This window comes from Dipodomys merriami, unplaced genomic scaffold (genome assembly GCF_024711535.1).
Source record: "Dipodomys merriami isolate MVZ:Mamm:240054 unplaced genomic scaffold, mDipMer1.0.p SCAF_7, whole genome shotgun sequence".
In the NCBI taxonomy this organism is placed as follows: domain Eukaryota; kingdom Metazoa; phylum Chordata; class Mammalia; order Rodentia; family Heteromyidae; genus Dipodomys; species Dipodomys merriami.
Genome location: NW_027206290.1, coordinates 386780 through 412129, shown reverse-complemented (window position 1 = coordinate 412129; position 25350 = coordinate 386780). Strand labels below are relative to the sequence as shown.

The 25350-nt window shown below is 36.6% G+C and overlaps 1 long non-coding RNA gene across 3 annotated transcripts; it reads right to left on the bottom strand.

Moving 5' to 3' along the window:
• Window positions 1–6828: 6828 nt before the first annotated feature.
• On the bottom strand, window positions 6829–24375 carry LOC138817345 (uncharacterized). 3 transcript variants are annotated; one of them, XR_011368808.1, is made up of 5 exons: window positions 24205–24375; window positions 18180–18317; window positions 16807–16965; window positions 15617–15731; window positions 6829–7870 (listed from the first exon to the last, which is right to left on the bottom strand). It is a non-coding gene; the product is annotated as an uncharacterized lncRNA (long non-coding RNA). The 3 variants fall into 3 exon arrangements; XR_011368809.1 differs by lacking the exon at window positions 6829–7870 and adding an exon at window positions 12252–12419; XR_011368810.1 differs by lacking the exons at window positions 6829–7870; window positions 15617–15731; window positions 16807–16965 and adding an exon at window positions 16967–17019 and having other exon boundaries at window positions 24205–24374.
• Between the last annotated feature and the right edge of the window lie 975 nt (window positions 24376–25350).

Below are 25350 nucleotides of genomic sequence, written 5' to 3'. Positions count from 1 at the left end.
CTCTACCACTTGAGCCACAGCAGCACATCTGGATTTTTTTGTTGATGTGGTACTGAGGAATCAGACCTAGGGCTTCATGCATGCTAGGCAAGCACTCTAACACTAAGCCACAGTCCCTGCCTGGTTTTATATGATTTTGATTTCTTATTGTGGATAGATGAATGCACTCAAATTGTGTTCATGTTCAACAAGATACAATAACATCTGCAGAACTATGAGGAATAAAGGAAGTTCAGAATAATCTTTAGCCACCTCATTTATACAATCTATTTCAATTCTCCTTAGGCAACCTGTGTGATTCCCATAAAATTAACATATCCTTTAAAAAGGTATTATATTGGGTATCATAAGAAAAAAAGGAAAGATAATGAAAAAGCACACAGTTATAGTTTTCTTAATCCAATATTCTTGTCTGTAAGGTAGATATCCCTGAGACTATATCCTTGCTAAGAAAGCAGCCTGCAACAGACTTAGAATGACCTATCAAAAACCAAGAGGTGACTGCTGCTTAGACCCTATCATCAGCTCTTCAGTTGTTCCTGTGAAGAAGATAAAAAGGATTCAATGTTGCTCTTGAAGCATCCTTTCAACATGTATTTCATAACAACTATATCTTGCTGAGATTATGCTTTTCCTGAATAGGTGTCTGACCCTCTTCTAGATCCTGATCATTCAAATGAAGCTCACTTCTCAATTTTGTACTTCTCTTATGCCCAGGGAGAGGGTTTTTTAAATTATTCACTCAAGTTCTTTACATTAATATAATAGTATACCTCAAAATATCCAGTGTTACTGACAAATACATGAGAAAAAACAATTCATATAGGAAAGATTTATTTTGGCTCGGGATCTCATATATCTTAGGTCCACGTTGACTTCCACTATTGATTTGAGTCTGAGGCCAAGCAGAACATCATGGTGGAGAGTGGATCATGAAGCAAAGCTGCCAGGGAGCACAATGGGAGGTAGAAAAAAGGGTCTGGGACAAAACAAAATCTTCAGTAAACTATTTCCTCCATTAAGCCTACCTCACAAAAGTTTTACCACCTTTCAACAATGCTTTCAAGTTATGAATCCGTCAATGGATTAATCTACAAATACACCAAAGCCCTTGTGATCCATTCATCTCTCAATGATTACATCCATCACTTGGGACCAAGTCTTCAGAATATCAACATTTTTTGCTAATATCAAAAACCACAACAGACCGTAGTGGAGAACTTCATGTCTTTTATGAGTAGATGGTCATAAATTACTTGTACGTAGGTAGAAATCAGAGGCAAAAATTAGCTAACCAAATCCCTTGAGCTGTCACACCCAGTTTCTCCCGTTAGCTATGATAACACTGCTTAGCCTAAAATAAGTGGTCTTATAACCACCAGACATGCAATCATACATTGGTTAGAGAATCATCTTTCTCTGAAAGATGAATTGAGGAATCTGTGTGGACACGGGATGCAGAAGTGGGAGGAAAAGAAGAATTTGCTAAGATGAAGTAAAAAGTATTCAACAGGTACTTGGAGCACAAAACTCTAAACACTAGGACAAAAGTTTCCAAACTTCTGATCATGATTTAGATCACACACATACACACACACACACACACACACACACACACACACACACACACACACACACACACACACACACACACACACACACACACACACACACACACACACTGCATTTCTTGACTGTTAGAAGCTGGATCTTGGTCTTAGAGATTCCCAATTCCTAATATATGTGTATAGGCACTCTAGATAGCCACTATATAAACCTAAAAATCTGTATTTAAAAAAAATTCAGTTCAGCCAGGTGTCAATGGCTCATTCTATAATTCTAGCAACCCAGGGGGCTGAGTTCTGAGGATCATGATTGCTAGAACAGAAAAAATTATCCATAAGACTCTTATCTCCAATTAATACTAAAAGTTTGGAAGTAGAACTGTGGCTTATGTGGTAGAGTGCTTGCATTGAGCAAAACAGCAGCAATGTCCAGGCCCTGAATCCAAGCATCAGAACTAGCACCAAAATAATAATTGTTATTATTATTATTATTATCAATATATTATAAATAATATATACTATCTAATTATTATTATTTAGTTCAGTTTTCTAGTTTCCAAGCTGTGTCTTAGAAACCAAAGTTCAAAGATGAGAATATTCTATGAAAATATCTGAGTTTCTTCTTGTCCAGTATGAGAGAGGGCACATTTCTTCATTGTATCTTTCATTTTCTGGGCACTGTGCTCAGCCAGTGCCAGACATTTTGTTTGTTTTATCTAAACATAAATTGTGTAACTAAATTCTCTTCTCACTTAGCACATTGGAAGAAGAAGTTCTGAGAGGTTAATTACTTGCCTAAGAACACAACTAGTAATAGTCAGAAAAAAATATATGCCAACTTGTTCTCATTTCCAGTTTAAGTCACCACCAGTAATCCTTTCTGTCTGTCTCATTGCAGCAATCATTTAATGTATGTTCTATATGTTAAAGGTTGTATGTGTGGCTTCAAGCTATCCCCACAGGAATCCTACAATATTATAAATATTTACTATCATAAATACTACCATTTGCTCCCATTTTACAAATTAAAAGAAAACCATATCATAGCCGTCATAGTAGAGATGGCAGAGTGATGAGCTTGGCGGAGTCATGGCCAGAGTTAAAGGTCATGTCTATTTGAGGAGAGTAGTGAAATGCTAGGAGGAACAGATAATGAGGCACCACAACCTTCTAGTTTCTCCTCTTGAAATGGTTCCTCTGTTTTCACTTGTTTTGAATTAACTTCAAATTAAAGTTGGGCTCCAGTTCTTAAACTCCTTAGTTAGAACCAATAGTCATTAAAATGCATTATAACTCAGAATAGACAAAAGATTTATCCAGATAAGGATATCCCAGTATCTTTACCCTAGAAAGAAACTATTATCCCTAGTAGCCAAAGATGATAATTAGCTTATCATTGACTATTGTACTTATAATTAATATAATAGTTTTAGGAAAGATATGGAAATTCAACTTTTGTATCCACCTCTTGCTCCTGCCCAGAGGGAAATGGTGAGACTTAGATCGGAAAGCTAAAAGAAAAGCATTAAAGGAAGTAATAGCTAATACTGCCTACAATCTAGATATCTGATTATTGACTAATTTACCTGTGATCTTGAGCAATATCTACAAGCCAGACACATCAATTAATGTCCTGCTTTCCAGAAGCATATAAATCTCTCTAGAACTTCGTATGTTTAATTACGTCTTTCTTCATTCATTCCATAGCTGAAAGAACTCTGTCTACCAAATTGTATTTAGTAAGTAATAATGTTTATGCATCTCATTATTAGAAATCAATGCTATACCTAATTCTGAAATCGAGCTGTTGATTAACCTGGGACCCCCAGCGAGACTAATGAAGCTGATATTATTAAAATTAAAGGCTAAGAAACTTGACATTTTACTTAATCTCAGCAGCACTTAAGTGGGAGATTCTATAATTTTTACTTAAGCTTTTTGAACTATAAAAGAAATATAGAACATCAATTTCTAACTTGCCTCTCCCTTAGTAAGTTTAGGTCCTAAGGAATTGTGGTTCAGAAGACTGAGCAAAACTGGATGTTGGTGGTTCATGACTGTAAGGCTAATTAAACAGAAGGCTGTGATTTGGGGATCACGGTTGGAGGCCAGCACAAGCAGTGAAATCCCTGAGACTCATATCTCAAAACAAAAGAAAAGAAAAACAAATGGAGCTTTGGCTCAAATGATAGAACGTTAGCCTTGAGCAATGCTCAGTTCAAGCCCCAGGACTGGAATGAAAGAAAGGAAAGGGAAAAACAATAGAGAGAAGGAAGGAAGGAATGAAGGAAGGAAGGAAGGAAGGAAGGAAGGAAGGAAGGAAGGAAGGAAGGAAGGAAGGAAGGAAGGAAGGAAAAGGGAGAATACTGAGCCAGACCAACTATAGTGCTTCATCTTCCTCTGAAATTTATGTGTCACCCTTTTTACCATAAAACCTTTTTGTTAAATTCCTTCCTCACCTGTTGGTGCCTAAATTTGCTAATTTTGCCTCACAGTTCTGTTCTACATCAGCTATCCTAACAGTTCTTTCACTCCACATATCTGGAGTAGAGTTAACTCCTCCGGGAATGTACTCGCCATTATGAGCAGCTAATAAAATGTTCACATAATTTATTGCATTGTATGACAATTGTTTTCTTTATTCTCATTAGGTTGTGAACTTGTTAAGATTGTTACTAATACCATTATCTGTTTCTCCACATCAAAAAAATGCCTGGATCTAAGTGACTGACTATTAGCTAAAGGAGACAGAAAAATGAGGGGTCCAAAGTCATGTACTTTGTGTTAAGCTTAAATTTTATTCTGAAGCGTTCTCCATGAATGTGTCATTTTTCACTATGATATATTTTCAAGACTTTCATTGAATAGCCAAACAGAATAAATGTTCGGCCTGTTATATGCATTTCATGTGATTTATTTCTAATGTACTTATATTTTTCCTTTTTAAATTTTTTCTTTTAATTTGCAGAATTGAGATTGAACTCAAGGCCTCCTATTGGCTAAATAGACTCTACCACTTGAACCATGTCTCAAGCCTCCTTTTTTTTAACCTTGGTTATATTTAAGGTAAGTCTTATTCTATACCATAGCCAGCTTCAGTGTAATCCTCCTGCTTGTGTTTCTCCATGCCATTGAACCTAGCCATTGAGTGAGATGGAGTCTTCTGAGATATATTTGCCCCAACCAGATCTAAAACCATGACCCCTCACTCTCATCCCCTCATGCAGCTAGGGTTACAGGCTTGACCCACTGTACCTGGCTGGTTATGTTCTTTATGAAATAGAGATAGAGACAGACAGAGATAGAAAACAATACAACATAGACCTTACAAGTTTGAGTGATGAGCAAAGCTTCAGTTGATAAAACTGTAGTTGACTTTAGCCTTATACAAAGAGCTTTTGGGGATGAAGAAAATCATAAAAAGAAATGATTAAAAACCTTGTACATGAAAATAGTTGTCCTCTTATTATACATTGATGGGAATGCACACAAACTAGAGTACATGCATATACACAAACACATATACACATACACATGACTTGTTGTAATAGCTCCATCTTACAGAATGTCAGCCCACAAGCTGAGAATTACAAATTTAATTGAAAGATTCTGAGCTGAAAGTGGGGGAATGGCTTCTGGTTCTACCGTGCAACTGCTGTGGGCAGCAATTTGGATTTTCCAAGCCACATTGTTCTTTAAGCTATAAATGAGGTATTAGACTGAAGACCTGTATATCTGGCTGTGCCATGCACAATTATACAATGCTATAACTTAACAACCACATAGGTTTCAATGAAAATGATGTCCTGTGGAGCTACATAATACAAGTAGCCTACTTATGAACTTTTCCATTCTAACAAGCTGACTCTAGATAGGCCCTCTTCTAAATGGACAGTGGGAAAAGATTTCAATCACTTTTGAAAGTGTCAGCCATCCTCATTATCTTCCCATAGTCTTTCACAGCCTACTTGACAACTTTTGGACTCAGGTCAGGCAGCCTTCTCGGTCTGATCAGACACTGACACCTTTTATATGAGTCACTCTGACACTTTGCTTATATTTTCTCATCGCTACTGCTTCCTAACATTCCTTTCCTTCCAAAACATTCTTTTTGGGGAAAATGACCCAAAATAGATTTTTAAGTCCCCTGGGAACTCCCTTAAGGTTAATCAGTCTTTTTTAAGGGGTTGGTAAAAGCTCTGCAGCCTTTCTCCAGTGCCAAATGCATGCTTTCTTTCTGAGCCACATCCAAAGAAATGATTGCAAACATTAGAGGTGTTAATGACACATGAGCTCATCTCTTCCATTTTGTTGGCAAGGCTCTAGAGAAATGTGACATTGGAAAGGAACTCCTGCCCTCTCATTTCTCCTTCTGGCTCTCATCATTACATTCTTATTTCCATTTAAAAATGATTCTTGAAAAAAATGATTCTTGAAATACAATCATTGAACTTTAGAAAAAAAAATTTTCTCCTGGTAGGAAAGACTATGAGAAGAAAAAGAAAGAGGAAAAAAAGAGAAAGGAGTAAGAAAGAAAGACCAGCCAAGGAAGGAAAAGAGAAAATGCAGCACTTGGGGAATTGAAATGAATAATTTGATGCACATTATATTATTTAACCTCCATTATCTAGTAATTTACATGTTGAGAAGTTCCTTTGTAAATTCAATAATTAAGGATCACACAAGCCTGACATCTTTTTTCATGTGATATCCATGACCTCCATGATATCCATATTTTCAAGCCAAGAGAGAGAAAGATAGAGAAAGAGAAGTATGGGAAGTATCAAGAACACTTGTAAAAATCTCATGACTTGGGTTGGGAGGGTAGATCAGTGGTAGAAGGCTTGCCTCACATGCGTGAGGCCCTGGGTTCAATTCCTCAGCACCACATAAGCAGAAAAAAAACAGAAGTGGTGCTGTGACTCAAGTGGCAGAGCGCTAACCTTGAGCTGAAGAGCCGAGGGACAGCATCCAGGCCCAGAGTTCAGGCCCCACGACCAACCAAAAAAAAAAAAAATCTCATGACTTTATAAATGTATGTATACATATTTCTATACATTTTTATTTTTTTATTTTTTTCAATTTTATGTGAACATACTGTACAGAGGGGTTACAATTACATGGGCAAGATAATGAGTACATTTCTTATCAAGCATTGCAGCATCCTCCTTTGTTTACCCTTCACATCCCTTCCCAGCCTCCCCACCGCCCCCCCATCTAATTCTCCCCCCATAAACTGAATAGAAATCTCATAATTGTATATATGAAAAAAATGCTTAGAGAATTTAAAGCAGATACCTAATAACAGTTTTTATTCACAAGAACCTTCTCAATGTACCAATATGACAAGTGATTTTATGCAGAACATAGGATTTCTCTTGGAGACTCAAGTCACTTGAGTTTTCTCCATGAATTCTACTGATAAGGAACAATAAGGAAACTCATCATAATTATCATGGAATTTGGAGATTTAAATTGAAGAGTAGAGACATTATAAACATAACGTTTGGTATAGAAGGCATGTTTTGTTTGAAACATTTTGGACAGAAGAAACAGAAGTGAACTTGTACTAACAAACTATAAAGATGCCACTGTCACTCCAACAGACAGCAGAGAGTGAAAAACAAAATATAATGGCCTCATAGATATGAGGACTGAAGAGTGAGTTATCCAGTCTTTTGTGTGCAACTCTAGGAGGACTCTTATATGAGCCTACTATGCCTTGCTTTCTGTTAAACAGATTCCTTCATTTGTGCATGGTATACATGTCCCATCCTGCCCATTCCTACTTTCTATACCAGTTTCAAATGTCAGTGTCAATCATTAACCCATGACAGTGTCTATGTCTTATTTTAGTGGGATTTAAAAGGTTGGTAATCTGATTGGGTATTGTCTAGTTGGTAAATTGGTAACCTCCAAGGCTCTGGCAAAATTCCATCCCATAGCAACTGGCCCTCTAAATTGTACATCATAAGGGAAGAACTGAGGTTCTGTGTTCACCTTAGGCTGGGTTTGAAACTAGATTCATCTACTTATTTACTGATCTTGTGTATAGATTTTAGCTTCCATGAGATCATGGCTTCCCACTTACAATCAGAAAAATAGCAATAGTTTCTTCTAAGGTTGTTGTTAGAGGAAAAATGAAATATATCTATATATATATCACGTTATAGTTATTAAGTGTTCAAAATCATTGGCTAGCACTGCTTGAGAAAGGTTATGGAATTAGAGATGTGGCTCCGTCAGTAGAGTGCTAGCCAATGAGCCAAAGAATCAGGTACTGAGTTCAAGTCTTGATCTCACACCTAAAAATCAAAAAAGAAAAGAGAAAGGTTATATATGAGCCTATAAGACACAGTTTTTCTCCTTTATTTTTCTTTTTGTACCTAATTCCTAACCACCCTTCAGTTTCCAGTTCAGCTGTTATCTCCTTTGGAATGTATCAACACATATGTGTGTGTGGATATGTGTGTGTGTGTGTGTGTGTGTGTGTGTGTATCCCTTTCACTCAGATTCCTTAATATTGTCAAATACATATCACACTCTACTAAAATCTCTGTTACTCTTCGTCTCCACAATTAGTATATGAGACATATTAGGTCCAGAAATGTGTTCTAGTCATCATTATGTCAACAGAAGTCAGGATATTGCTGTGCAAACTAATATCTAGCAAATACTTATTTAATAAATGAATAAAAAGCAGTAAATTTCCTCAGGAATGAAGGAATATCAGATAATGAAGCTTTGTAAAGAATATAGAAGCAGACTCCACTTCATTGTCACTAATTACATTAAAAGCACTATTGTTTTAATCCGGATATGTTTCTGATTAACTATATAACTCTGAGCCAGGCATTCCCAAAGAGAAAAGCAATGGCTAACGATGGGTTTTGAAACATTGCTGAAGATTGCCAAGTTACTCACTTTTTCTGCGCCCCCCTTTCCATGAACAGCCAAAATGAGCACTGAGGAAGAGAATTCAGGATTCTCTATCTTGCTTTTCTGAACAGTCTCCACCTCATCCACTGAGACTTTGTGATGTTATTGTCAATACTCTTCCTGATATACCTGGCTGCTCATCTATTATTATTGCTTCCACTTTAAGTTCAAACCCCCACAAATCTTGTGTGCTAAGTATAAAAGCTGCCACCAGAAGCAACAGGCTTACTTCCCACAAGGTCCTTCCTTTCTTTTTAGAAGGCTATTTGTGGAGAGCAGATAAAGAGGTCATAACATTGAAGTAAAATTAGTCTTTTTAAAAATATTTGAATACCATCTTTTTCAATGAAGAATCTATGAGGCATTTTGTGTAGATAAGTGAATATACTGGCATCATAGACTTCTATTACATCTTTGCTTTGCCACCACTCTTTCCTCAAGTCAAAATGGAGAGAAAGAATGTTAGGAAAAAGGCAATAGACAATCTGTACATTTCCACATTTGATATGTTGTAGAAATATGACATGCCACGAAGCAGATGATGATGTTGTCTGATAAAATGCAGATAGCATTGATGTTAACTTTAGAAAAGTCTCCATCTTTGTTCTTATATAAATGAGTGATAATAGTACTACCACAAGATTTGACTTTGTTAAACACATGTAGAACTAAGTTTCAACTGATCTGACTTGCATTTTTTTCCTTTTCTTTTGGAAAAAAAAACATGATTGCAAAACAGTTCATATGACTTTGTCATTCCCATTGGGTTCTCAAGAAGATTTAATATTCTTGTTAAGCAAATGCAAATAACTAACCTCAAGGTTAGCATACATGAGAAGTTCTTTGGAGTCATGTCGATAATATCCATTGTTAGTGTGCTAAAATTCCTTCTTGCAGAATTCAAGCTACATTGTAGGTATAACCTAATTCCATTGATAGGGAGATATTCTGAGTCAGTACTACAACAAAAAGTAAGCCATACAAATCCTGAAACCTCACCTAGAGAGTTAAACTGAAATGTCTTATGCAAAATTGCTCTCAGTGCCCTACCTGAATGTTGCCACATGACAGTACAGAGCCCCACACCATCATCGAATGGAGGAAATTCAGCACTTAATAAATACGAAAGGCTCTTGAAGCTCTCTTAAGTAGGTTGAGAATTAGCTCTAGGGCTAAGGTATGTACTCTGGGGACAACAACAACATAATGCAGTGCTTTTTAGAATGAGTTCTGAGAGGAAGAAAAAGATGCTGTTCAATGAGAAAAAGCCAAATAAATGTAAAAAACGCCATATAAATATTTTATATCCTTTTGGATATTTACACTAACATATAAAAGAAATTTGCAAGGTCTTGCTGTATAAAAACATGCCCCCAAAAAAGAGAGTGCATGTGTTGTGAATTCTGTGCATACAGGGAAACAAGCTCTGGCTAACATAATCTAAAAGAATTATTTTTTGGAAGGGTACTTCAAAATGTGGAGTTTCTGAATTCCAATGGAGAATTAGGAATTCTCAGAATGTTGACGTGTCAGTCAGAATTTTCACAGAATGTATGGACCTTGTTTAGACTACATCTATTAGATGCTTTGTGTCTGGATTTCTCCCTGTTCCCTCCCCTCCCTGTGCTTATCTTTACTTCACTTGAACTTGGAGTCTGTCTGGCTTATTTAAAACAAAAACAAACCCTGTAGAATTCATCACTGAATTATAGTTTGACCTCAATGGCTTGATTAAACAGTGATAACTACACAGGAAGGACAAATATTTAACAGTTCCCAAATTATAATCTCAAGAGAATTGTTATGTCTTATTCATTTCTATATGGTCTTAAGAAATTTCTACTCTCTAGCCATAAAAGAAATGCAAATCAAAACAACATTGAGATTCCAACTCACCCCAGTTAGAATGGCTATAATTAAGAACCCTAATAACAACAGATGCTGGAGGGGATGTGGCCAGAAGGAAACCCTAGTGCATTGTTGGTGGGAGTATAAACTTGTTCAACCACTTTGGAAAGTAGTATGGAGTTTCCTCAAAAGACTCCACATAGAGCTCCCCTATGACCCAGCCATCCCACTTTTTGGCATTTACCCAAACACGACCATACTAAAGCTACCAGCACAACTATGTTTATCACAGCATTATTTACCATAGCTAAGATATGGAACCAACCCAGATGCCCCTCAGTAGATGAATGGATCAAGAAAATGTGATATATATATACATATATATATATACATATATATGTATATATATATATATATATATATATATATATATATATATATATAATGGAATTCTATACCTCCATCAGAAAGAATGGCATTGCCCCATTTGTTAGGAAATGGAAAGACTTGGAGAAAATTATATTAAGTGAAGTAAGCCAGGCCCAAAGAAACATAGGTCCCACGGTTTCCCTTATTTGCAATAACTAGTATATGTCTGGGACAAGCAGAAAAGGTCAGATAAGATGATATTAAGTGAAATGAACCCCAAGATAGGGACACAAGTGGTTTTGTCTTTCTTGCTATTGTTTCTAACATATTTATAAGGTACCATGTGATTTTTTCTTTATGTGTCCCTCCCCCACAGTATAACCCCTGTTATCACTGTATTTGATGTTGGTATAATTTGGGGAGGGGAAGGGAAAAAACAAATCGTTTAAATAGGGATACAGGTGGACCCATTGCAACAATGAGATTACAAGATGCTATGTCGAAAAACGAACTTTACAATTTAGGCGGGGGTAGAAGGGAAGTGATGGTAGGAGAAAAACAAAGGAGAAGGCAACAATGCTTGATAAGAAATGCATTCATTATCTTGCTCATGTAACTGTAAGTCCTCTGTACAGTATTTTCACAATAAAAAAATAAAAAAATTTCTATATGCTTCTTTGGTAATTTTCTAAACCATGGTGCATACTAGGGTTCAAGACATTTTAGTTTTATTTTCTTCTGTGATATTTTTCTCTGAAATCTAAAGTGTGGTCAAAGTAAAGCAAATGACCTCTAAAATAAACATTTTTTCACTGGAAAATTCCTCTTACTGTAGAAATTAGTAACTAAAAAAGCATGAAAAAATATGTGGAACTGTACTTTATCTTTAGATTTTAAATCTCCAAACTCTTATGTTTCTGTCATCTGGCCATGCCCAACTTCCAATTGCTCTCACACTCACAGTGAAAGCCTTAATTAGTCTTCCAGTCAGGTCAGGCGTAATCTTTCTTGTAAATGTCTGATGGAAAAAGTACAGCAGGCAGAAAGAAGGCAAAGCTCTCTCTAACCATTCTTTACTTCTCAAAGGAAAAAGACATGTGTTTGTTAGATTCTAAGTTACCAGTTTGAGGCATTCACAAATGATAGATCACCACACATTCATAGGTGAAATAAATGAGAGCAGTTCCCATCATTCCCCCTTCCATCCACACAGTCATTGCAACAGTGATGATATCTTTTCTCATTGGAGAAGAAGTTAAAGCAAGCCATTGGTGTTTTCTCTCTACTGCATTCTTACTATGGATTGTAACCATTTCCCTGGTTGGCATCTATATTTTTGTCTCTTTTATAGTCCCATGCACCTATTGACCAAAAAAAAAAAAAAAAAAAAAGCCACAAGTCCCATAGTCTTAAGTCTTATCATACTCAGAATAGAACCAGAGTGATAAGAGATTCTGATATTAGAAGTGATAGCAATGAGCAGGTTTAAGACACCTATTCAGGTGTGTACATTTACCCAAAAACTTTGTATTATGAAGACATATGGTGCTGGGCGCTGGCGGTTCACACCTGTAATCCTAGCTACTCAGGAGGCTGAGATCTGTGGATCGTGGATCAAAGCCAGCTGAAAAGGACCAAGATCGAGGCAATTTCACGTGTGACATTCCTGGTTCACAGATGGCAAGTTCTCATTTTGTCCTTACATAGAGAAAAGATTGAAAGATCCCTTAGCATCTTTTTTCTAGAACCGCTAATCCCACTTATGAGAGCATCACCTTCATGATTGATTCACCTCCTAACACTATCACCTTAGTAGGGCTTAGACTTTCCAAGTGTTTTGAATGAAACCAATAATTCAGATTCTTGCAGATATAGAGAATATAAAAAAGAAAAACAACTTGCTTGAAAGCAACCTCCCACTGCCAATCCAGAGAAAATTAGGCCCTAAAAACAGACCAGCAGCCCTGTCAGTGGGATTAGAACACAGATATTACAACCAGGGGCTACTGTAGCATCAAGAGTGGCAGCAAGGCCAAGAGGAACAAAGAGAAACAGATAGACCTCAGCACAGGCTCCAGAGAATATAGGAGCATTATGGCTAAGCTACTCTATTCCTTCTCAGTTCTAAGAACACGTATACTCCGGAAAGATGGAAAGGGAAGGAGGAATGGAAAGACTTGAATTGAAATAATACTATTTATCTGAAAAATGCTGAAAAGAAGGTCTGAAAGTGTAACACAATGCTATTGTACCACACGTGGAAGTCAAATACTAAGAGCTAAATCTTGTTGGATATGAATGTAGGAAATAAATCCCCATATGCATTTTTACTTCATGGTTTTGAAAGTTCCTAATAGCTCGATTTATAATTTCAACCCATTAAAGGTCTTAAAAAGAAAAAAATAGAGAGTATCACACAAGTGTACCACAGGTTTAGACTGGGGACCGTGAAATTATTTCCCTGTTGAATATTTGGGATGAGACGTGAAGAATGTGTAGCCAGCATGCAGGAAAAGATAGCACCTCACACTCAGAAAACAGTCCTAACACAGGAAGAAGCATGATATATCCATGGAAGAAAAGGTTAGCTAAAGAAACTATATATGAGTATTCGAATGTTTTTTCTTTCATGCAATTGTTTCTAACACATTTATAAGATTATTTCTTTGTTGCTTTGTATGTCCCTCCCCCATGGTATAACCCCTGCTTTCATTGTATTTGATGTTGGTATAATTTGTGGAAGGGAAGGGAAAAAAACAAATCGTTTAAATAGGGATACAGGTGGACCCATTGCAACAATGAGATGTACAAGTCGTTATGTCAAAAATGAACTTTACAACTCTGGTCAGGAGGGGTTGGGGGAAGAGTGGATGGGAGATGGGAAGGGCTGGGAAGGGGAAACAAAGGAGGAGGCAACAATGCTTGATAAGAAATGTACTCATTACTTTGCTCATGTAATTGTAACCCCTCTGTATGGTATTTTCACAATAAAAAATATGGTTGCAAAAAAAAACTATATATGGAGATAAAAGAAGAAATCAAAACAGAACTCTGGAGCCTGAGCAAAAGCCCATTCCTATAGGAACTTACAAACTTTATTTTGCATTTTGCTCTTTCTGCTAAGGAAGACAAGACCTCTTATTAACTTCCTTTGGAAGTTGCTTATTGTAAGAATGATACAATCAGATTTATGTCTTGCAGATAGTACTCTGTGAAAATATAGGAAACAGATTAGACGTGGGCAAGAGCAAAGGCAGGGAGATCACTTAGGGAAAGTGCAGTAGGATGAGAGTATAGAAAATGGAAGCACAGAGGAGACGATATACAGGCAAGTGTGAAAAAATCAAGTGCATTAAAAACAACCATAAAGAAAAACCTCTTGTGTCCATATTTTGAGGTTCATTTCACTTAGCATTATGGTCATATGATCATGGTCATATGGTCATATGCACATAGCTTTTGAGATTTTCTGCTCATCTGCTAAGATTATCCTAGATGTATACTGATTATTGCAAATAAGGGAAACCATGGGACCTATATTTCTTTGGGTTTGGCTTATTTTACTAACCCCTCTGTACAGCATCTTTACAATAAAAAATACATTCTAAAAAATAAAAAAAATTCTTTCTTGCTATTGTTTCTAATGTATTTATAACGTACCATGATTTTTTTGTTTCTTTGTGTGTTCCTCCCCCATGGTATAACCCCTGTTTTCACTGTATTTGATGTCGGGGCCCTGCATCTTTTATATACAATTCTCTAATTTGGGGAGGGGAAGGGAAAAAACAAAACGCTTGCATAAGCATACAGGCATACTATGTTAAAAATGAACTTTACAACTTTGGCAGGGGACAGGTAGTTGTGGAGGTAGGAGGGAAGGGATGGTAGGGGAAAAATAAAGGAGGAGGTGACAGTGCTTGATAGGAAATGGTCATGTAACTGTAACCCCTCTGTACAGTATTTTTACAATAAAAAATACGAAAAGGAAGAAATGATAGAAAGATAGAGGGACTCCAAAATTGATACTGACTTTGAGAGGTGTGCTTGTTCATTTCTTCAAACTTCAGTGTGAATACTACCAAAATCCCATACTTCTCTTTCATATAGACAATGTTAATCCTGGAAAGAATATCATTCTTCATGTGACTTTCTAAACATCACGTTTTATAGATCCTAGTTTAGTTCATCTAAAAGAATGCTTTTCATTTTTGTTGTCATTGTTTCTTGGGAAAAAGGTCTTGGCAACAAACCAGGCTGGCCTTGAATTCTAGGTCTTCTTTTCTCCTCCTCATAAGTGCTTGCATGACAGTTCTGCATCACCATGCCCAGAAAGAACGCGCGTGTGTGTGTGTGTGTGTGTGTGTGTGTGTGTGTGCGCGCGCGTGCGCGTACATGCACACGTGTGCATGAGTGGGCACACATGCCGGTCCTGGGGCTTGAATTCAAGACTTGTCCCTGTCCCTGAGCCTTTATGTTCATGATTTTCATTCTGGGTTTCTGGTGGTTAGTTGGAGATAAGTTTCTCACAAACTTTCCTGCTTGGGCTGCCTTTGAACCACCATTCTCAGATCTCAGCCTCCTGAGTAGCTAGGATTACAGGTGAGAGCCATAGGCACGTGAACAAATGCTTTAACTTTAGTGAGGCTAAAACTAATCAATTCCCCCCAAAGTAAGTGAGCCAATTTGACTAATTTCCTGGACATTTTTAAAGCATCAAATGATAATTCTATAAAAATGATACCATTTTATTTTTTTCTGTTCCATTAAGAATTCAGTGTGCTACACATACACATACCAACTTTTTAATACATTAAGTCATCACGTAGCGGTAATTCCATTGCTTGATTATTTTTTTACCTTCCCTGTGTTTTTACTTCCCTTATTTGTTTACTCACACTGTAGAAATACATTCAAATGGAGTATAACAGTGCTTCCATCCCATTGATGCTCAGGAAATGGACTACATGCTTTCAGAACTTCTTTCTTTGCAAAGTGGGAAAATAGCCACATCTGTGGGGTAACAAAGACACACATTAAAAATTCTCTGCTTGTCTAGACATAATCAGACCCATTTCACAGTAGGTGTTAAGTGCTTCTAATTAAAGTAATTTAAGAAAAAAATTAAACTCAAGAATGGGAGCAAAAATGTTAACATTCAAAAATCAAAATTCTTATTTTCCCCAGGCTCTACTTTGGTCTCCATAGTAACTGGAATACTTACTGGCCTGAGTCTCTCTGTTAATTGATAATAGATATATAAATAAAAATAAAACCTGTGTATATGTGTATAAAGATATTGATATATAAATTTGCTTGCATATAAAATGAAAAAGGAAATGCTGGTAGGAAAACAGGTCTTCCTTCAGGTAGTGTGCCATCTAAAATATCTTTCCTCTCCACCCTGCTTTTCCCATTCTCTTTTTTCTTCATAGCCTCCTAACAAAAAATGGATTAATCTGTCCCAGGTGGCCTTGACATTTCCAAGAGATGCTTCTGTGATCATGATGGACTAGAAGAGAAGGTGAACTGCTTCTCACAAAGTGGGGTTTTCCACCGTATTTGACATGTTATTTTGCCACTTACTAAAATGGGATAGATTACAGATCTTCCTTCCCACTAGAGAGTGTAGACACCATCCCTTTTATCTGCGCTAAAATATTGCCACCTAAAAGAATTTACCTGGAAATAGCAGTACACAGAATCACAAAAATGTCCCCACAGATCTGTCTACCCATATTCATGGAGACTGTGTAAGGAATTGAAATTAACCTGACTAGTAGAGCTTTGCCTAACTTGCCCCTGCAATTCTTCCTCCTATCTCTGCTGTTCTCATTGCTCTTCTTCAGCATGGTTACTCCAAAGACATACACTTGTAAGCACTCCCCAGTTTGTTCCTTGATCTCAATCCAGGTTTAAAAAAAAGCATGCAATTCAGAAAACATTTATCTTTCCAGTATTCCATTTAAACGTAAACCAATTTAGAAAAATTAAAAACAAACAAAAACACAAAGAAAGATTCAAAATTCGGAGTAAATAAAAGTGAAATGAAAAAGAAAGATTGCAGCAACATGGTGCAGAATCTTACCTCATCTTGAGGATTATTCATTTTCAGCTTTGATGAATTTTCAACATCATCTTCTGTAGTTTCCCTCTAACACAGGGTGTTAGGGTGAACTGCAGCTCTATTAGAGGAACTGAAGACTCAGGAGATAAGTGTGTGGACACAAGTGGTTGGTCGAGGAAGCTTTAGTGGAAGAATGTCTCATTTTCAGCTGAACTCCAGGTTATTTCTCTATCCCTAGCCGGTATAATATAAATTTCTGATACCAATTCATAGGGTGGAAAGGAGGCAGCCATATCGTTTCACCATTTACACAAATCTAAGCAAATACTTAAAGGATCATGACTGTTGTGATTGTAACTGGTCAAGTTCACTAATAGTGTAAAACTATTTTTGTATCATCATCTATTAAGTTAAGCCACATGATAGTGTTATAATAAGCAACTCCAAAAATGCTAGTGGCTTAAAATATCACAGACATGCTTCCTGTTAGTTGCACATATTAAACATGAATTGAGAAGTGCATCTCTGCTTCTGATTATTATTCAATGACCCATTTTAAAACACTACAACAATGGCAACATTAAAACACTACAACAATGGCAACAAGTGATATGCTCTGGCAAGGGGAAGGAGAACTGAAGAATTTAGCCCCATATTAAACAATCCACCCTGTAAAATAGAAAAACAGAACTATTATGAACAGAACTATTATTATGTAGGAATCCTACACCTAGGTATATTTCCAAAGTAAACAAAATCAGTATGTTTAAAAAAACATCTGCATAATTCATGTGTGTTTGTTGCAGAACTATTTATAAAAATCAAATTATAAGTTCAATCTGCATCCATCAATAGATAAATAGTTCAGGAAAATATTAAACATATGCAAATAGAATAATATGCAGCCATAAAACAAAGGAAATTATGTCATTTGTGACAACATAGCTAAACCTGATGACATATGCTAAAAGTGAAATAAGACAGGCACAGGAAGAAAAATACTACATTAATCTCACTCATGTGTGAAGCCTACAAAGCCGATTTTATGAAAAGTAGAATTTTGATTACTAGGGCTAAGGTTATTATGGGAATAAGGAATGTTAAGGGAAATAATGTTCAAAGAATAAAAAATCCCACTGAGATTAGAGGAATGAGGTTGATGGTAGGAGAAGTTCAGTGAAGAGGGAAACATAGAAGCAAAACCTGTGGGTGTCTTCTTTATCCTGAGACTGACAGGAAACTGTTGACATAAGTGGCTAGAAGAAGCAGCCAGAAATGGAAGCTTTCAGATCAAATTTGATTCATATACGTATGATATGTTTTATTGTGTAAGGATTGCTCAAATTTCAAATGGGCTTGTTTCTTAGTCTTGTACTGCTGCTTTAACAAATTACCATGAATGGAGTAATTTTTAAATGATCGAAGTTTATTTCTCACAGTGCTGGAAGTTATGACGTGCCAAGATCAGGTGCCTGCAAGTTTTGTGTCTGGAAAAGGTCTTCTCCTTGAAGTTAGCAGCTCCTTGCTGAGTCCTCATGAAGTAGAAGGAGAAAACAGAGCTAAGAAATCTCTTTTATGCCACCAATTGCACTCATCAGTACTCCATCTTCATAGTCGAATTCCTTCTTAAAGGTTCTATTTCTTAATACCATTGCCATGGAAATTACATGATAATGTGGGTTTTAGGACACACACATTTTGACAAGGGCTCACAAAATACTTTTTATGAACATAATTGCTGTCCATCTTAAAAAATAAAATATTATTAAAAAGCTCTCTATACCAGCTTCCTAAAGATCAGAAATATAAAACAATATAAGCAATCATTGTAGTGACTTTTTCAAAGACAAGCTACTGAATATCTTTGCGTGTCTTAGCAGACTCTTCCTTTGTCTTACTCCAAGTCATGTCAAATATTCACACTGTTCATTTGACCCCTGTAGGGACTGGAGTTTTCACATCCTGGTCAAGCATTCAAATTCAGGGTTAATTTTTTTAACATGACATATTGTGTCATATTGAAAGGACTGAATAATGTCATAAAAAGGTGAAGTACAAAATGAATTTAAGCCAAGAATGATATAAGCACATTTATATTACATTAAGATGAACCGTATGAAATAATTTTTCTTTCTTCCAGTGAAAAATAGCCAAATATCCACAATTTACTTTGGTTCCGCCTAATAGAAAATTTATCTTAGTAATGTCATGTAGTAAATTAGCTGGAGAGGAGAAGTAGAGTGAAACTAAGTAGGAGGGATGAGAAGGGGGAGAAATCAAGTAGAATTAAGGCTCAGATTGTGCTAACATGGGATGGCAGAGGAAATAAGGCAAAAGATCTGTGTGTGTGTGTGTGTGTGTGTGTGTGTCTGCATATGTCTGTGAATGTGTGAATCACTGAGACATATGCTTCTTAACTATATGGCTCATACACTAAGAACAAATTATAATAAATTGGTATATTTTTAGATATGTTTAGCCTCTCCTCCATGAGATGCAGCCCTTAAGAAAAATTGCTTTATTTTAAAAGTCAAATTTGCTTTCATTAGATGCCATTGTTACTCATGAAAACATGAGTGTGCATTGGCATTGGGAAATGTTGAAAACTATAGTCAACTCAGGAGTTAATTTAATATGGATCTGAGTGAGGTACCACAGGTTACTGTAGAAAGGACTACTAGGCAAATGATAATAACTTTGCCAAAATAGTCCCAACGTTTCTTTTTGTGTTACACACAATTGTAAATAAATATAACAATTTGGCAAATAACTGGCAAAAGGTTCACAGAATCTTGAAGTCTATGAATATTCTAGGCAAACAGAACCCCCAGAATTCTGGGGGAAAGAATCTCATTGGAATATAATTTATATTATTTTTGAGTTAGACTGTGTTAGGTCTTTATGTATTAGATTCTTCTCAGACAAAATTAATCACATAATGTTAACACAAGAGAAGAGGGCCTTAGAATATCCTCACCCTTCAGTAGAGCTCTTTTTTTGGGGGGAGGGGTCCGGCCGTTGGGCCGTTGGGCCCGAATTCTGGGCCTGGGCACTGTCTACCACTTGAGCCACAGCGCCACTTCCGGCTTTTTTCATTTTGCTTATGTGGTGCTGAGGAATTGAACTCAGGGCCTCAGGCATGCAAGGCAAGTGCTCTACCACTGAGCCACCTTCCCAGCCCTTCAGTAGAGCTCTTAATACAGATGGAAAGGACTATACTTAACTATTCTCCTTGGCTCACCTATAATCTAAAATCTTAGAAAATAACACAGTGGGATTTCTGTTTCAAATGCATCCTTAACTGGTCATGAAATATGCTTACCCAGAGAAAGAGTTCTGGGCCCTACAGATATCTTGCAGTACTTTCTTAGTCCTGGCAAATGGCATTCTGTCTAATAGTAATCCTACTGCATGCAAAACAGATTGCAGCTAACTTTTGGGATAGCTAACTAGAAATGAGACACTACCAGAACCTTATAAGAATGCTCCATGGTGGCTAAACCTCAAGCTCTGCTAATGTTTAAAAGTATCCTGAAAGCCTACGGAACAAAAGTATGCTTATTACTAGTTTGGATATTTACTGCCATGTTTGTGAGATATCATACAGAGATGACTGTGAGATACTATTGTTTTGTACCAGATTATTGCATGGCATTGATACTCATAAAAATGACATGTTACTCAGTAACACATCACAATTATCTCTGTCTCTCTGAACACTTACAGAAACACACACACACACACACACACACAAATCTAGCAACAATTTTGTTATGGTGTTGATGTGAAATCTTTTTGAAATCTTAAACACCTGTGTCATATCTATATAATTACACACCCTGTCTTTCAAAGTGCCTATATTTTAATTTGACCTAATAAGGATGAACTCTTCACAACTTAGAGTGATGAATATTCAATTAGTTCCAAAATATATGATATTCATATACACTATGTTAAAAGTTCAGCTGTGAAGAAGACATCATTTTTGCACCTGAGAATTTTTTTCAGAAAAGAGCATCAAATTTTATATCCAAGTCAATCAATCTTATAAATGATCATTTACTAGCATTTTCATTGACATCTATTGATTTTACATATGCTTACAGCTTAATACAACTTTTAATGAATTTTGGGGCAAGAAAAATACATCATTCTTCATTGTGTCTGTCCTTTAAGAAAGAACTTGATTTTGGTCAATCCAGTCCTTCTAAGGAGATGATGACTAGAAAGGCAGTGAGAACCATCTTCCTTGTTGCAGGATCTCAGTGGCCCCCATTGCTTTCCACATGTTGACATCAACAAAACACAAAGTACATTCTTGTATTTAAATACCTCATAGACACAATTTTATATAATCTCAAATGAAAAAAGGGAAAAGGAGGTTAGGTTTTTCTCTGCAATATACATGCTATTTGTGGATTTCATTATACATAAAAATATACATGCTCTAATAACACTCATGGTAATTTTCTGAGTCCTACAGAGAAGTGAGTGCTTTTGAGAGCTTCACAAAAGGAGAAGGAAGTTTGGCTAAGAAAGTTAACAGAAATCACACCTCGTCAGTGGGAGTCAAAATAAAGCAATTTACATGATTCTGGGAAAGGGAGGGGAGCGGTTTCTAAGCAGCCACCAGTAACACTATATATATTTGTCAGCCTGCCAGCCCCCTGGTGAACTATCAGTTTGTAGATGAAAGAAAACACTGACTTAAAGTAACTTAAAATTGTGGTGTGGGCAGGTGATGAATGGTCCCCACAGAGTCATGCCCCCACACCTCTTAACAGGCCTTCAGAAAATGCCACCCCATGTACAGATATCCTGAAAATTTCTCAGTTATAGGGAGGCTTTTCTACTTTGAACAGATTGTGTGTTCTACTTCTGACTTCCACATCTATTGGAAAGTTTGGAGGCAAAATTCACCAGCTCCTCAGAAGGATTAAATACATCAGGGAAGACTGCAGTAAAAGAGGTATGGTTTAGAGGACCTCATTTCTGTGATATGCCATTGAAGGAAGCAGGTGTGATGTGAGAACAGGTTTGGGGAATCCAATGGCACCTCTAGCTTATTTCTATCCAATATGCTTGCCTGGTCATCTTGTACTCAAAGCACATTCCTCCAGCATCTAACAGGTAACAGACACCTAACAAATCACTTGGGATAAAGCAGTAAGTTGGAGGTGGCCTTTTCCTTCAGATCTTACCTTGTAGTAAGACAAAGAACTGGAAAATGTACATTTAGTATCCTGTTAGAAGAAATACTTATATTTGTAAGAGCACATAACAATGAAAGAAGAAAGTGGAACTTTGAACCACGATCAGAAAAAGCAGCAGCATAATGGAGGTCTGGTGAAAGAACAATGTAAGAGGAGAAACTATTTTAGGAAGGGAAAAGCATTGGTGCCAATGCGAAAAGAAAGCCTGATGCACACACAAAATTGGAGAAGTTTGATATTATTGAATCAGGTATTCTCTGTGCTTCAAGAAAAGAAAGCTAGTAGTATCCATAGATGTGGCTGTGAAGAATCTGAATATGAAAAGCCTCTACCATCACTAATAATAAATCTGAACATTTACAGTGGCTATAGAAACACACATAGGGTTTGGCTTCTGGTTTGTTTTTCACCTCTAACCCTTAACTATGAATTCTGGAGTACATGATTTTACCTCTGGAACCACTATATAACCTTCAGAAAAAGTATTAATACATTTTACTTTCATGTAGGTCAAAACAAACAGATTTAATTCCTTCTTACTTCTCATGAGCTAAACATTGCATTAATTCTAAGAATAATAGTATATGAAATTTTGCTTCTGCATAATTTTGAATCCAAAATAATTCTGAATCTTGTTTATCACTTCTTCTTTTCTTTCTCTTTCTTTCTTTCCTTCCTTTTTTTTTTCGCATCAGGACTCATGATTTAGTTCAGGCTGGCTTCAACTTGTAATCCTCCTATCTTAGCCTTCTGAATGTTGGGTCACATAGGTGTGTACCATCATGCTCAGCCACTTAATTTTTATTTTTGTTATTTATTTATGGTCTTTTTGTGGTTTGGGACAGAGTTCACTATGTAGCCGAGGTGCACCTCAGATTCACGATCCTCTTGTCTTAGCCTCCCAAATGCTAAGAATAAAAGCGTGTGCCACCACACCTATCTGGCTAACAGACAACCTTACAAACATTCCCTAGTAGAGTTCTCAGGGTGAGGTATCTAACAACCTACTACCTTCCTGTACCTTAGTAATAATCAAATTTTTTAAAGCTTATGAGGCAGAGGATTCAAGACCCTATATAAAAAGTTACTAATGCATAAAAAGACAGGCATGTGGTTCATCTGGCAGAGAACGTGCCCGCCAAGAGCAAGGCCCTGAGTTCAGTCCACAGTACCCCAAGGAAAGCAATGTCTTTCACAGAGGATGCTGTACATCAGAGAATTATTAAGGCTTTTTCAATAGATTTGTAATTTCAGGAGTCTGACTAGGTGGAAATTAAATGAATAAAGGCCAGGGCAGCACCCTTATCACCTGGGAGATTGTTTAAAATGCATCATCTCATGCTACACCTATTGCCTTGGGATTTTCATTTAAACATTTCCTTGTGATGCACATTATACTTTGCTGCTTGTAGGCTAAGGAAGTGAGGATTCTGTGCCACTGCTTTAATCTACTAAAGCTACAGTGGGTAGACAGAAGAAGCAAAAAGAAACTGCTATGTAAAAAGCTGTAAATTTTACATAACCATGCTAGTTCATTTGAGTAATTCCACATGTATTTATTGAAGACATTTTGTGAGTAGGATGGTAATGCAGAATATAAGACAAAAAACTGTGACCTTGTAGAATGTAGGGTCTAATTATGACTAGCTCTACTTCATACTGTTTGCTTAATAAGTAATTAGAATTGTTCTAAGCCATGTGTATTCACAGTTGAAATGGGAAAAAAGATTATCAGCTAAAGACAATGATAAAATTTTACCAGGTTAAAGGTTATGTGGGGGAAATATGGTGTGAAACAATGAAGAGATTGATCTAACTTTAAATGCTGAGCAGACTAGCATCTCTTCCCTTTATCTTTTTCCTGAAGCTTGACGTTGCATACAGGATACCTTAACTATCACACAATATAATCATAATGTTAGAGTTATATCTGCATCACTAATTCCTGGAATCTTCCCTCTGCTTCACTTTTACCTGGAGGCACGCAGAAATGGAAACATGCTTTGAAAACTACTTTATGCTATGTAGTTTGTAATGATCACTTTCAAACTCTCCAAACACCACCAAGTATAAATTTCTCATATTTTACTTACAGTTCAGAGAAACTAACTGGTCCAAAGTCACAGAACTTCCAAAAGTTAGGCCCCTCAAGATGCAAAGGTAGTTCTAAAACTTAACAGAGATCAAAATGAGCTGAAGGACTTACCTGAAACTCAGAGCCCAAGACCACATCCCTTAGGTGTCTGGTTCTAGTTTTCAGCTAGAGACTGAGAATTTGCATTATTTTTCTTCTTTTTTATGCTTTATTTTGTATTAGTTGTAGAAGAATGTTTCATTTTGATAAGAATTTGCGTTTTTATCAAACCTCCAAAAATGACACAGTTGCCCCATATCTTTAGCACACAGTTATGACTTGAGTCAGCCTGCTCCCTCTATCAGTAAAACATCCTGAAAATGACTTAGAGTAGCTTTATTTGCTAACATAACAGTAACAGTTACATGATACTAACACGCTTCCCTTGGTTTATTTCTTTGATTAGGTGCCAGAAATGCAGAAGTATATGACACACACATGGCTTCTGACTTCATGAAGATTATGTGATTTATGGGCAAAATTACTTAACAAAATATTACCTATACACTATAATAGCTGAGCTTGCCTTAATGGCCATAGAGGATTGGAAAATGGTGTCTCAAGAGCATTTTAATGAGGAACTAACAGTGTCTGACATTTGAAAGAAGGCTTCCCTGAGTTGATCATAAGTTTGGACATGAAGATTGATCATTGTTACAGGGACAAGATGTTACATGTGATGAACAAAACTAATGCTTAGAGTTACAGGGATAGCTCATGCCAGAGAAGTCCGAATCATAGATCTGACTCTAGGCTCAATAATTTCTACATTATTCCAGACCACTAAAGAGAAAGTAAATAGAAAGAGAAAATACTAAGATACACATTTGACTCTATAAAGCCTTGGGAACCATAAAAATAACATGCACGAAACAAATCAGCAAAAATCCTGAAGTTATACTTTAGTTCTTTTATGATTACAGAATGAAAATAGCCAATATTCACTATGGGAGAGAAATACAATTTGAGTTGTGCCTCCATAGATCCTGAAAAAGCAAGAGAGGTGAATGTGTTCTGGGAGCATGAATTCTCCTCTGTATATATTTAGGTACAACCCTTCCACCAGCTATGCATCCACTTCTATGAAGCCAAATTCTCCATCTGGTCCATCAGCCTATCTCATAAGAATCTGTCAAATGCCTTGCTGAAATGTAGATAAATGTCAGGATGGTTTTCACATTCTCCTTCTCTGAATCTGCTCCACTGTACTTCCAGTGC